Source organism: Falco naumanni, chromosome 8, assembly GCF_017639655.2.
Source record: "Falco naumanni isolate bFalNau1 chromosome 8, bFalNau1.pat, whole genome shotgun sequence".
Lineage (NCBI taxonomy): Eukaryota > Metazoa > Chordata > Aves > Falconiformes > Falconidae > Falco > Falco naumanni.
Window position 1 is genome coordinate 20,050,134 of NC_054061.1, and position 14,165 is coordinate 20,064,298.

The following is a 14,165-nucleotide window of genomic DNA, read 5'->3' on the forward strand; positions in this document are numbered from 1 at the left end:
ACTCAGCTCTTCCTGCTAGTCTTCATGGGTAGGGGATGGGACTGAGCCCCAAGCCATGCCAGGGTTGGCAGGTCAAGATGATCTGCAGAAATTGTATATGGGATGAGGGGAGGGTGATGGAGCATGGAGAACATGGTGAGATAACAAGGCTGTGCGAGGAGAGCAGCAGGGTGAGGAAGGTGGGATGAAACTGATAAGCAATGGCAAAGATTACATTTTCTGTTGCATCTATGTTGTTACAGACCTTGACTTTGGCAACATGGCTCCATGGGGTGCTGCCATCATGCCTGCATGGAGCGTGTTTGAGTCAGCTTTCTGTCCTGCAGATCTCTGGGCAGAAGCTGTGGTGGGAGATCCCAGCGCAGGGGAAGGTGGCCCTCTGTGCAGCAGTCCATATGCAGTGCCTGGCCATACCCTCTTCAAATGCCACAAGGACAGAGGCCAGCCAAGCACTTGTCATCATGGAGAGAGCTCAGCCCGGTGGGTGTTGGGGAGGGATGGTTCTGGGTGCCGCTGGTCCTCTCCAGTGACATTCGCAAGGCACATCTCCCAGCGCTGGGACCAGACCTGCTGCCTCCCACGGCACCTTCCCCAGCTGCAGAGCAGGCAGCAGTGCTGGCTTGCAGGACAGATCATTTTAACTCACCCCCTCATGCCAGCCTCCCCCCATCAGCCCAGCCTGCTGGTTTATTAGGGCCTCTGGCAGAGCTCTGCCTTGTTCAGGCTCTTTATCTGTTTTCATTTTCTATGCACACCTCTGGGGCACTGTACAGATATAAAATAATCAAAATGACAGTCCCCAGATAAAGGCCACTTTTGTTCGGAACACACCAAGTTCTCATGTAAAAGCATACAAATGGCAGTTTATTTTCTATCTCAGCACCTTTTGGGTCTTGCAAGCATTGAATATCTTGCAAGTTCAAAGAAAAATATCCTGGTCAGCTCTTTCACACCTGTGAAACACGGTGCAGTGCATAAAGTTCAGAGCCAGGAGTGAATAACAGCGACTTTCATTAACTGTCAAGTGAAACCAGAGGCAGGCTGAAGTGCTAATTCCAGTTGGGACCCGTTCAATAGCAAATTAACCTGCCAGTGATCTCCCAGTAGGCTACTGAACAGAGCAGAAGGAATAATTTGAAACTAGGTTTGTAGAGGTAGGTAATATCTTTTTTATTAGATCAGCAGATAATTTGTAGCCAGATATTTATTCAATGAACCTCTGTGTGCGTGAGCGGCCATCGGCCTCTCCCTCTCCCCCCCCGCCCCCCATCTGAACAAGAGATGAAGACCTTTTGAGGTCTTGCCACAGACCATTTGCACACAGGCAGAACCTGAGCAGGGGGGTCCGTGACAGACCTCGCACACCTTGAGATGGGGCTGGCAGCCCAGCAGGGAAGGACACCGGAGTGCTTTCGGTGCCGATGCTGAAGGCCGTTTCTGCAAACCTCGCTGGCTGCACCCGTATGAGGGGAGGGAGAAGAGCACAGACTGAGAAGGCCACAGAAACGTCTGTGAAGGGTTTTCCATCCCCCCCACCAGCGGCAGGGAGAGGCAGGGCAGGGCAGGCCGGAGGAGCATTACGTCACCCCGCGCAGAGCCCAGGGAGGAGGATGCTGTCTCCTGGCAACCCCCGTGCTGTCACATACATCAGCATCAGCAGCGGATGCAATGCAGGACCGATCGCCTCTTGCAGCACCCCTCTGCCAAGAGGGGAGCTGGCCACCATATAGCGAGGGTCCTGGGGTTTCACTGGGTGCTAATGGGGTCTCCCATCTGATGTGGCCTCCCAGCTGCCACTCAGCACCCCCCCCACACCTCTTGAAATGGGCTTTTCTGGCACTGTGGGCAAGAGTAAAGGCAGCTCTGGGGCTGGGCAGTGACAAGGCTTCTCAGCCAGCAACAGGAGCAAAGGCAGTGTCAGGAAACGAGACTTTCGATAGGATGGCTCACTCCCAAAATTGAGCACAATGCTGGACCCAGCTGCAGAAACCTTGTGCTTGTCCCAGCTGACAGATCGAGACACCCACCCCTGCCATGCACATGCAGCAGCGAGGGGGCTGCTGTGGCACTGAGGGTCTTCCCCACAATACCAGCTCTGATTTTCTCCATGCTGAGAGGAAGGGACAAGGCTGCAGAGAGCTGTCAGCTGCAGCCAGCACTGGGTCCTGCAGGCATCCTCTTCCTGCAGGGTCAGGGGAGGGCAGCGACTGAGCAGATACCATTTCCATGAGGAGCTGCCATCAGTCCGGGCTAATCGATTCCTCTGGGTGCCTGGGGCACAGCAGCCACTGCCAGCCTATTTCATTTACTTGAGTCCTCCAGCACACCAGACTTTCACCTTCTGGACCCCAAAGGGACGTTAATGATTCAAAATATTTGTGCCTTCTTTGTTGGGGGATGCAGGGTATATTTTCATCCGTCCCTTGTCTTTAGCCACAGGTGCCTTCCAGAGCATCCATTCATGCTGTGCCTTCTCCCCATGCCTCAGAGCCTGAGGTCCACCAGCTCTGTTCTCTATCTGGTCTCCACAGTCTCTGGCCATGCAACTCCATCCCACCCCATGGCTGTCCCCATGCTCTGATCTGCCCCATGTGTGGCTGGGGACTGCAGGTCTGTGCAGGCAGAGCCATCCCGCGGGAGCAGCAGACGCTGGGATAAGAGGCAATAAAGGCTGTGAATTGGCCTGGGGCTGTCAGCCAGGGCCTCTTCTGGTGACTGGCAAGCTGCCTTCAGTCTCACAGATGATTCCTACAGCACCAGCCTATTCAGGGACTTCTACTGCTAGCCTGGAAGGGGAATGGGAATGAGACACAAGACGAGTGCTTTCCCTGCTGGAGGATTCGTGCTGGGATGGACTGGAGGAGGAGAAGAGGGATGGGAAAGTGGAATCAAGGCACAAGCATCCAAGGGGATCTGTTGCTTCTCAAAGGAGACGTCAGCTCCTGAGCTGCTTCAAGCCAAGGGGCTTAATTTGCAACCAATTCAGCAACATAGCAGCATCCATGCCAGTGTGGGGGCTGGAGGCACACAGCATCCCAAGGCTGCTCCTGGCAGCTGTGAAAACCCCCAGTGCCTGGCAGCCAGGGCAGTGATGGGGACCGAGTGGGAGCACTTGGAGGGCCGGTGGCTGAGCAGCCATCAGCTCCTGGAAAAGAGCCACGATGGCCCCACACTTCCTGACCACTCCGTGCTCACAGGCTCCCACAGCAGCAGGGGAGATGAGACAGGAGGGAGAAAAGCTGTGTGGAGGGGAGATGGAGAGACAGGAGGGGAGGGAGAGTGGGGGAGGGCAGGAGAGGGAGCGCCTGATGAAGAATACGGAAATGTGAGGCAGACAGAAAAACTAATCGAGGATGATTGAGGGAGAGAAGGAGGACGAGTGAAAGATTGAGACAGAGTGATAAAGAATATGTCAGATGGACAGGAAAACTAATAAAGAATAATAACCACCGCTGGCCGAATGCAGCACACGCACCTGCCTGTGGCTGCATGTGTGAGCACAGGCAGTGTGCGCCCCCCGCCTTGTGCCCAGGACACATAGGAGCATGCTCTGTGGCTGCCTACATACACACACCACCCCCCCGACATATGGTCACCCACAGATCATCTCTGCTGGCACAGGCCTGCACGCACACACAGCCCTTTTGGTAGCCCCACGGAGCGCACCCAGCTGCGTGAGGAGGAGGATGGCATGTGTGCGCAAACCCAGGCACCGCCAGCAGCTACTGACCGCACACTGATGCTGGTCACTGTCCCCCCATATATGCCATGTACCCCCATAGTACCCAGGCTGCTGTGGACATCCCTTCACCCCAGGACAGGGTAAGGATGAAGGCGCTTGGAAAAAGGTTTGCCCTTAAGGTATTTGTTTTGCCGTTCGTTAGCAAATTTGTTTTGCCGTTAACAGGGTTAGCAGGCAAGACCCAGCTGTGCAGACCAGGATGCAGGACCCCACAAATCCTGTCCCGCTGGGTTCAACACTGTCTTTCCCTTCAGGGGATTTACACATGCCACCTGGTCTCTGCCCATGCCTGCAGCAGGTATATACACCGGCTGGTCCTGACATTGCTCCTCTGTTTCTTTTACAACTTGAGATGCTGAGCGAGTATGGGCATGCCCTTTCTGCTCCCTCCTCTTCACAGCCAGCCTCCTTATGCTTCCCTCCATCCCAGCCCTTGCTTGGACACCCTTCCTGCCCCAGGGAGGCTATGGGCCAGGGGAAGAGATCTGCTCTGGCTACCCCTCCCCATGCACAGTGCCAGGCTACAGACAGCTATCCCAAAAATGACTGTGCACCATGTTTGCTGGTGGGGCAGGCTTAGCCTCCCACTCCTTTGCTGTCCCCACTCAGCCTTGCAGGCTGCTAGGTTAAACGAGAGCTGACAGGGTAAGCAGCAGATTGCTCCCGGAGCAATGCCTTGTCTGTATCGATCCCCCCCTACCACCACTGACCTCTGTCCCTAGAAAACTCCCAGAGAATGTCCAGCTCCAGATGAGGCAGGAGTTGATTAACTGAGTCCATCTCTGGAGCATGTGGGAGCTCTGTTGTCTGTCATTTTAGCTTGGGGAGGTGGGATGCTGGCTGGCTGAAAAAAGTCTTGTGCTGTAGAACAGGAATGAGGAAGAGCAGACCTCAGACTGGCCAGACTCAGTATGGTGACTCATTCTAGGTCACCAGGACTGGGGACATACTACCAAGGTGACCGGGACCTCTCTCCAGGCACAAGGCAGGCTCCGAGGATCCTCAAGGACTGGTGCTGGACTGTCCTGGAGGAAGAGGATGGGAGGAAAAACATGAGGGATGAAGAAAGACAGGAGAGAAAGCTGGTTGAGACAGCCCACAGTTTCAGCATGAAAACTGTGGTATTTGGTGTTTCCTGGTAGCTCCCAGGCAGGGTGAGGATCTCACAGAGCAAGTGCCCAGCTTTGCCAGGCATGGGGAGAACCAACTCCCAGAAGGCTCAGCTGTGGCTGATTTTATTTCATGTACGTGACCCATTTGGGATCTCACTGTGTCCCAAAGGCTGTTTGATGGGCCACATCTATGAAGGGTTCAAGCGTTGCCTCCGATGTGCTGCCATGCTCAGCTGTTGCTGGTAGTTGTGCTGTTGGAGCATACGCCAGCATCGCATTAGGCTGGCAGCAGAGCCCTGGAACAGCAAGTAGGATTTTATCATCTCTTCATCTTCTGCAAATTAGATCCATGAGCATAATTCAGCAGGTTTCAGGCTACGGAGAGCTACACAAGGCAGGGCAAAACAGCCTTTCCTTTGCTTTTTGCTTTTTGGAAATGGCCAGTCCTTCTCCATCTGCCTTACCTTCAGCAAAGCATTTTGGGGTGCAGGTGATGTCGTCAGCATTTCAGATGAGGTTCTCCACATGGTGAGGGAGCTGTGCCATGACAAACCCACTTTGGCAGTTGGAGAGGCCCTGGGAAAGATGCCATCCTTTCCAGCAAGCTTGGAAAGGGCTGGGATGAACACATCTTATCCCGGGAAAGGAATGTCATGCCCTTGCAGCCGTGCTTGGGAGGTGGCTGCTGGGCTGTGATATAAATAACACAGGGGATGTGATGCCGCCGGACCTCCTACACGTGAGTGATGGGTCTGCTTGCAGTGAGCAAGCATAGTGTGTGGGAGCTGCTCAATCTGTGCACTGAGTGTACATGGAGGAGTCTGACCTGCTTGGGCCAAGGAAGGTCCCCTGCAAACCTGGAAACAGCAGGAACACTGACTAGAACCCAAGCAGGGCAGTGAGTGGGATGGGATGGAGAGCATGGGGGAAGGCTTTAGACCAAGGTAAGATAAGATAAGGAAAGAAGGTTCCATCCCTCCTGACACCTTCCCGCTCTCTTCACTGTTCTGCATCTCCCTCCTGCCTCATTGCTTCCCCTGGTTTTCTCTCCCTTGCACACAAGCTCAGCCACAGCGCTTTGCATGTCCAGCTGTGGCCAGCACCTTCCCCACTGTCCTGCCATGGCTCGGTGCAGTTAGAGCCAAGCACTGCTGGCACACCGCCAGCACACCGCTGTTTGCTTCCTTCAAGGCTTTCCTGCTGGCTTCAATTTCTGTTGCAGCAAGGCAGTACACGTGTGGGGGCAAGTGGAAGTGGTTGCTCAGTGGAACACACGGGATGCACAGTCAGGGTGATGTGTTTAGTGTGTGGGCAAGGCAAGATGGCCCTTATTATCCATTCCCTAATGACAGGCATCCTCCATTTGCAAACTTCCACAGTGCTTGGGTGGAAAGCACTGAGCTTTGGGGGTTTCCCCAGCTTTGCGACTGGTTTGAGTCTGCCTGAGTGAAGGATGTGATGCTGGGCTGTGATCCTGCCATGCAGGCAACAAATTGGGAGTGGGCAGAGCAGCCTGCTTCAGTGGTTTCAGATCCATGTGTTCACAGGGAAACTGAGGCCTGATTCACCCCAGCTGACTTGAGAGATGTTGCCCAAAGGCCACACAAAGTGCTGGGAGAGCTTCACATGCTGGACCTGCTGGACCTGCAATGAAGGACTATTCCAGATCTGTAGGGTCTTTGGAAAAGACATTTAAGACACTCACTCCCTGCTACCTTTCTGAGTCTGGAAAGCAGTCTGTGCAGTCCTTTCCCGAGATCTGGAATTATTTCATAGAGCAAGAGAGGAAGCAAAAATCAGCTAAGGACAGCACTGGGAGACACAGCTGCAAAACATCCATGAATTTCCCTTGCTGACTGCAAAGACACTCAAAGCTTCTCTCCGATGGGTGCGGAGATGCTGCTCTAGCTCACCTCCGTGATCTTGCCATGCAGCTGCCCTCAGACACCTTCTCCTGTGTGGTGGGAGACCCAGGAGCAGTTTCTGCAGCAGCAGCCATCCCTCTGTCCTTTCCAAGCGGCAGCAGCCAGGAGAGGGTGGCTGGCACCATGCTGCCAGAACACCACCCTGCCCATGATGGCCTTGTGTGACAGCCACCATCAACTTTGCCTAACTACAGTCCCCTCCAGCTGACAGCTATCTTTGGGCCATCTCCAAGGGTTTATCTCAGCTGTAGAGTTACAATCGTTGATGCTCAGGTTCAGTCTACATGTGCAGCTACCTGCTGGCAGGCAGCTGAGCTTCCCAGGTAGGGTAGCTGGTGGGAAAGGTGTCTGCTTGGGGTTGTGTTTGCATGGGTTGGTTGTCTGCCCACAGTCCGGCATAAGCATGTTATAAATCCTATCAGTGTGGCAATGCCAAAGAAGAAAATATCCCTGGTCCATATTTGCATGGTGCCATGTGTAACAGTGCAGTGGTTTATGGTGGGATCCTTGGTGTTATTGCAATGCCAACTAATCAACAGTAGGTGCTCATGGTCCTCCAGACCCTTCCCACACTGCCTGGAGAGACAAGCACAGCATCATGGGGCTCCAGAGCACCCTGGCTTCCTGCAGCACTGGAGCTGGGACAAGGCTGCTGCAAAGGGAGAACTGAGGAGGGGTTTGGTGTCCACCTTGACATCGCAAACCTCCATTTCAAAGCCTTTTGAAAAACTTCTCTCTCTGGAGTAAAATCTGGTAACTTTGCAATGTAGGGTTTTTTCACAAGTGAAAGTGGGACTCAGCTGGGTTCCACAACAGAGGCTGGCTGTCCATAATGAGATCAGGGTGGAAAAATGGGCTCAGGGAGCTAAGGTATCTGATACATCACATCTGTTGATTTGAAGGAGCCCAGGACAGCAAGTTTTAGAAAGCTGCCGTTTCTGAGAACATGGATGCTGAAATATCTGTTGATTGGCACCCTGCTCAGCATTGATGGACAAGTGGGGAGGGGAAGGTGAGCTCAGGGAGGGAGGGCAGGCGCACTTCCCTCTCCGCTGGAACAGAGCGTGGCTCCCATTTGCACTAATCCCATTAGGTCTGTTTGCACTAAGCCCCCACGAGCTCTCCCTTGTCGAGAGAGTGTCTGCTTTTGTGTGGGCCAGGCTCAGCTCCACGACAGCCAAGAGCAGATGGGGAAGAAGAGCACAGTCCAACCAACTGTTCTTCCTTGTGTGATTAAGACATGATGCCAGGCCATCCTGGCGTGGGAGCTTGGAGGTTCATGCCAGGCTAAAGGGTGCTTGCAGTACCGCAGGGGGGCTGGGGCTGGGATCAGCTCAAGAAAGGAATGGGAACAGCAATGTGGGGTGAAAGCTGCTGGGGGCTGATCATCTGGCTGTGGAAGAAGCTGATAGACTTTCCCTGTCTTGGATGATGCCAATTCTCTGCTAGCAGAGGGGGAAAAGCTCCTGCTCTTAGATTAGCTGCTGTTAGCAGCACCCCAGCCTTCTCTCCATCAATCTGCCTATGGGAATAAACTGAGATACATATTCTGCTGGGGCTTTAGTTCGAGAGCCCCCCGGAGAGGGGGCTGGGCTTGCTCTAAATCTCCTAATCCCCTTCATCATACTGCCAGACAACCAGAGACACCGAAGCAAACCGCCTGGGGCTGGGCCCCCCTGCCTCCCCTGAGCTGTTTGCAAATCCCAGTCATCCTGTGGGTGATTACAGGGGCTTCTCCTGTAGCACAATATCCAATCTCCCCCAGAGGCCACCGCAGCATATGCAGGTCTGGGCTCCATGGCCACGCCAGCAGAGGCAACCCCGCTCATCCTATTAAGAGCCATACGCAGGAGGGATGAGCAAGGCAGAGACAACATCCCCGCATCATAGAGCCAGCTGGGGAAGGAGGGCTCTGCAATTTTCCCGTACCATGGTCCTGCTCCTCCTGCTCCTCACAGAGAAGGTAGGCTCTGCTCCTCACAGAGAAGGTAGGCTCTGCTCCTCACAGACTCTCACTGGGGGGTTCAGTTGTTGAAGCCCATCACTGCTTGATCCATACCCAGCCCTGCTCTGGCTCCATCGCTGTCCACAGCTGCCTGTGGGTATCATGGCATAAAACATATTCCCTCCCAGAAGAGATGGTGCCAACTCTTAAACCGCTTTCAGCTTTTTTGAACCTCTACCCAAGCACCGGGCTGGCACAGCAGTGGCTCAGCACCATGCTGCCATGCCAGGAATACATCTGTGTGCATCACCACAGCATAGGTAGGCAGCAGAGGCTGTGCCAGGTAGGCAGCAGAGGCTGTGCCATCCTGTTGCTCACCCAAGCAAGAAAACCACTCAGGCTAGGAACGATTCTTGTGGAGCCCCAGGCTGTGCAAAGCTCCAAGGACCAGTGGACTCAGCAGGAGTACATCACTCAACTCCATTTTGTCGCTCATTTTGGCCCAGCCCAGTGGGACCATCCTGGGCAGGAGGACACTCCTTTCACATCCACCTGCGGGGCTCAGTGGTCACTGAAACCTATCCCAAGGGCAGTACTGGCTGGGGAGCCTTGTGCCCAAATCCCAAGACATGCCAGGCAGCTGCAGCATCCATGAGACCCCTTCCCACCCCAGTAATCAATGTGTGCTGCCATGGAAACCAAACGGTTTCCAGACCAGCACATAGCTGGCTGGATGTGATGCTCAGGGCTGTGCCAGAGGACTGGGAAGGCTTGCTGCACTGGGGTGGGCTGAGGAGAGGGCAGCGGGTGCCGGTGGGGGGGAGCACAGTGGAGTAGGGGAGGAGAGGCAAAGAGGGAACAGACAAGGTGAGGGAGTGGGTGGAATGGGGCATGCTGGGGGGGCAGAAGAGGATAGAGCAGAGGAGGGGAAGGAGGCACAAAAAGGGGGCACAGGGGGCCTGCACAGCCTGGATTGACTCGGGAGGAGGAGGGAGCATGAGGAGCAACTGTAGGGCATGGCACAAAGCCAGCCATATTCAGGAGGGACATAGAGGTCCTGGGACTGTGTCTTGACTTAGGAAGATGCTCTTCAGTGGTACTCGGGACAGGCAGGTTCTGACAGCTCTGTGTGGGTGCTACCTGCCCCCCTCTGCCAGCTGTGGGAACCTGGCACCATCCTCAACATCTGGATCCTCTTTCCTTGGGATAGGTCATCAGCAGGCAGCAAGGCCACTTGGTTCCCCATGATCCCTGGGGATACAACCCTTTTGCCCAGCTGGCATGTACCTACACAGAGGGGAAACTGAGAGCCCCCTCACCCCCTCATCCATGAGGATGTGATCCCTCAGGAGTGGGGAGCATCAGTTCCCCTTTGCATGGCCCAGAGGAGAGCCCAGGGAGAAGGGGGTGGTAGAAAAGGAGTCTCTACAAAACCCCACTGAGGGAACGGTGGTCTACATCTTCACCTGGAAATTTTTCCTTCCCAGGGGCACTTGCCAGTGGCTTCCAAGCAGGGGCTGAGTCTTGCCTTTGCCCAGTGCTAAGATGACTGCAAACCCAGTGCCTGCAGCTCAGCAAAGGGAGAGGCGCAGTGCTGTGTGTCAGCCCAGCACAGTCAAGACACATAGCACCCGTATGTGAGCCAACTAATGAGGGAAGCAGCTCTGCTCTGAGCTAAGGAACTACCCTGCACAGCTATTGATCTTGCCTAGCGCAGTCCTGCGCAAAGGCAAGCAGGAAAACACAGCCACAGCTGAGCAAGCTCCCTGCATCTGTAGTAGGAAGCAGCCATAAATATGCCCTGGTTTGAAGTGGCCCAGCTGGTTTTGAAGGGTCTAAACTACCTAAAAACCCCAACAACAACTATGCTTGGCAAAAGAGATGGTGAAATGGTGGGAAATGTCATCAGGTCTCAAAGGAGCAGCGTTGGAGGTGGGGGTAAGCCTGGAGCTCGCTGGTGGGATTTTCCCCGTTTCCCACTTTAGCTGGTGGCAGGCCCAAGTGCAGGCAGCCTTGAAGCTGAAGATGTCTTTTCACTGAACCATTTTGGTTTTAAATAAAGGAGACTGGTCTGTGGCAAACTGCTTTGTGGTGTTATCTGACTTGTACCTGCTGAAACATCCTTAAGCTGGAAAGCAGGAGCGGGGAGGACAAAAGCCAGGGCTCCTTGCACCTGGAGGAGGGCGACAGGGGCAGGTATCTCCCCACAGCCAAGACTCTTCACTGCCTCCATGTGCTTTCTTCCCTGAGGACGCTTCAGGCTGTCCCCAAGGATGTGACATGTGGGAAGAATCCGTCAGGCACAGGCACCCCGGTTTTCACACTTTTATTGTAAAGCTTTAGGAAGGGCTAATTACAATGGAGTTGGTCATCTGACAGCTCAGCAAACAAACAGAACAGGAGAGAACAGAAAGGGGATCACGACGGTGTCATGCTCACTGCTCTGAACAGAAAGAATTACAAGGGAATCAATTGTGCTCACAGCGCCCGAGGAAAACCAAGCCCAAGGCCCAAAGCCTTCCCCGCACAGGGAAATGCATCACACATTGAGAGCAATACAATCTTAGCAAGAGGCGTTGCCTTAGACATAGGTCACCATCTGAAAAATAGTTGGGTACTTTACTCTGCCATAGGATTTCTCCTTTAGAAAAGCTACACCTGCATGTACATAAAACTGTACAAAAAACAAGGCATCACAAGCAAGGAAATGAAATCTCGTATAAATAGAACCAACACTGAAGAGCTACAAAGGGGTCGCTTAGATCCTTCCCACGCAGCCCGCCTGCTCCCTGGCTCCCACCTTTGGTTTTACCCCTGGCTTGTCCTAGTGCAGTGTGAGATACAGTGAACCCCTCCGCAGAGGCGATGAACCCCCCTCCTTTTCCCTGTGCTTGTCTAGACTGGAGCCTGGGGGGAGCTTCCCCCCACACCCCCTACACGCACAGAGGCTTTATCCTTCTGGCTTATAATTGTGCAAATGAGCTTCTTTCCAACAGCACCTCTTCTTCACCCTCCCCCAGGACTGATCCCCAATGACACTGTCAACTTCACCCCAGGACAAATCCCCAGCATCCCCTCTCCCAGGACCGATGTCCAGCTCCTTCTCCTCCCAAGGGACCCATCCCCACTGCACCCCACATAGCCTCCCACCCCTTGGCACCCCACCAAAGACCCACTCCCACTGCCCCCTTTATTCTTCCCCACAGACCCACCCTTACCCCCCGCACACTCCCCCTAGACACCCATCCCCTCTCCGTCCCCCAGATACCCATGCCCCCTCCCCACTGTGCTCCCCTCCAAAGACCCACCATCCCTCTGTGCCCCACCCAAAACTCATCCCCCTACCCTCCCTCCCCATGGCAGACATGCCCAGCACCTATGCCTCCCAACCCCCAGAGACCCCCTCTGCACTCACCCCGCACTGCCTTGCACCATAGTCACACTGAGAACATCACCAGCTGCTCCAGGAGACAAGACAGCAACTCCAGCCACAGGGCTTTGAGCTTCAGGGTCCCTCTGGTGACCCTGAGCAGAAGGTAGGGAGCCCACCCACAGGCAGGAGGCTGGGGTAAGCTGGTCTTGGACAAGCACCCCTCAGACGTCGCTACGTCACTCTCCTGGGGGGTCCCCATGCGGGGCACTGGACACTGCCGCTGCCTGAGCCCAGGGGAGGCATGAGCAGTCGAGTTGGCAGTGGAGTCAAAGATCCTGGCCAGCACGGCCAAATTGCACATTCTGCCCAGTTTGGCCCTGAAACTACAGAGCTACAATAAAAACAAGTTCAGGAGCGTGACTTGCTCAGGCAGCCAGACCAGAGGAACGTGGGCCCCGCCGGGTGGCCACTGTGGGCGAGGGTAGAGCAGGGATGCCCAGACAGGCAGGCAGGCGGACATCCACCGGGAGCATCACGCCTGCCTCGAGGGACTCCCAGCTGGTCGGCAGGGATCAGCAGCAGGAGACCAGGAGGAGGGTCCTGCCTCCTCCGGATGGCACCCCAAGGTGCCGGGGCTGCGGACGATGCAGTGTGGTGCGGTGCCACCCAGGGAAGGCAAGGAACGGGGCTGGGGCATGAGGGAGCAAGTGTGAGCAGGCGGCTTCTGCCGCCCTTCCCTTGTTACCTGGGCTCGGCTTGCACCGCATCCCCTCAGGTCAGCCGGGGCCGCACCAGGGAGCCGACCACCTCTTGCCACTGCTGCTGAAGCAAAGGGAGAGGAGCTGCTCAGAGAGAGGGATGCTGGAGGGCGGGGGAGGCTGGGCGGGGGGGGCCTGGTGCGCTGCACCCCAACAGGCACTACAGCTATGGCAGGGCAGTCTCTGACCCGCAGCGGCTGGGGTGCCCTGTCCCTGTGGTGTCCCCTGTCCCTGTGGTGTCCCCGTGCTGATTAAGCCCGGCAGAGCCATCCACGAGCCCTGCAGTGATGGACCATGTGAACCAAAGATGAGCCACGGAGGGGAACCATCCTGCAGCTACTACTGGCCCCGCTCCCTAAGGAAGATCCCAGAGATGAAGACAATTGATGCGCGCACAAGAACGGGAAGAACAGTGGTGCAGCACAGCCCCTCCCCATGTCCTGGCAGGGGAGGACAGGGAAGGGCTACCCAGGAATGAGGCGTGAGTGCCCCAGGCCCCTCCTGCCAGGGGTGCACATGGACCCCCCAAAACAGGACTGTGCCCCAGCTGTCGAGGGAGCAGGGATGCTCAGGAAAGCGCCCAGGAATCCCCCTCTGGGGAGCCCCTTGAGGGGTGAGGGAGTCCTCTCCCCACCGCATGCACAGCGTAGCCCCACTTGGGTACCCTGCAAGGAAGCCAAGGATGCCAGGGCAGTGGGGACCTGCTGGGGAGACCGGTTGACCTTTGACAATGGAAGAGAAAGCTGGATCCCGTGAGAGTGGCCCTGTGGCCTAAGGGCAGCGGGAGTCCAGCGGGCAGGGGCTCGGTGGCCCCCGGTGTGACCCTGAGACAAAGCTCCTCCTCACAAAGGCAATGGTGGCTTAGAGGCGGATGGGACGGAGGTCGAAGGCATGGCACAGCCGGCCTCATGGGCATCCCCTGCCCCGGAGGAGGCACAAGGAGATGGGCTGAGACACCACAGCCGATGACGACCTCCCTGCCAGCAGAGTTGGACTGAGGGCTTCTCCGGACCCAGCCGGTCCCTTCACTGGGGGCTTCCCTGGACCATGCCAGTCCCTTGACTGGGGGCTTTCCCATCCCTCCTCCACCTGCCGGGCACAGGGCCACCACCAGGGAACCCCCTCCCCCCAAAGCAGACCCCACCTATGGCACCAGGCAGTCCCTAGGGACCCTGCAGCTTGTGGGCACAGTGACAACGTTCAGAAAGAGATCCAGGCTGAAAAATAGCAAAGTCCCTACAGTCCGGCTAGGATGCTGCCTCTCTCCTCCAGCTCCCCAGCTGCTGTTTCAGGGACTGGTCACATCTCTA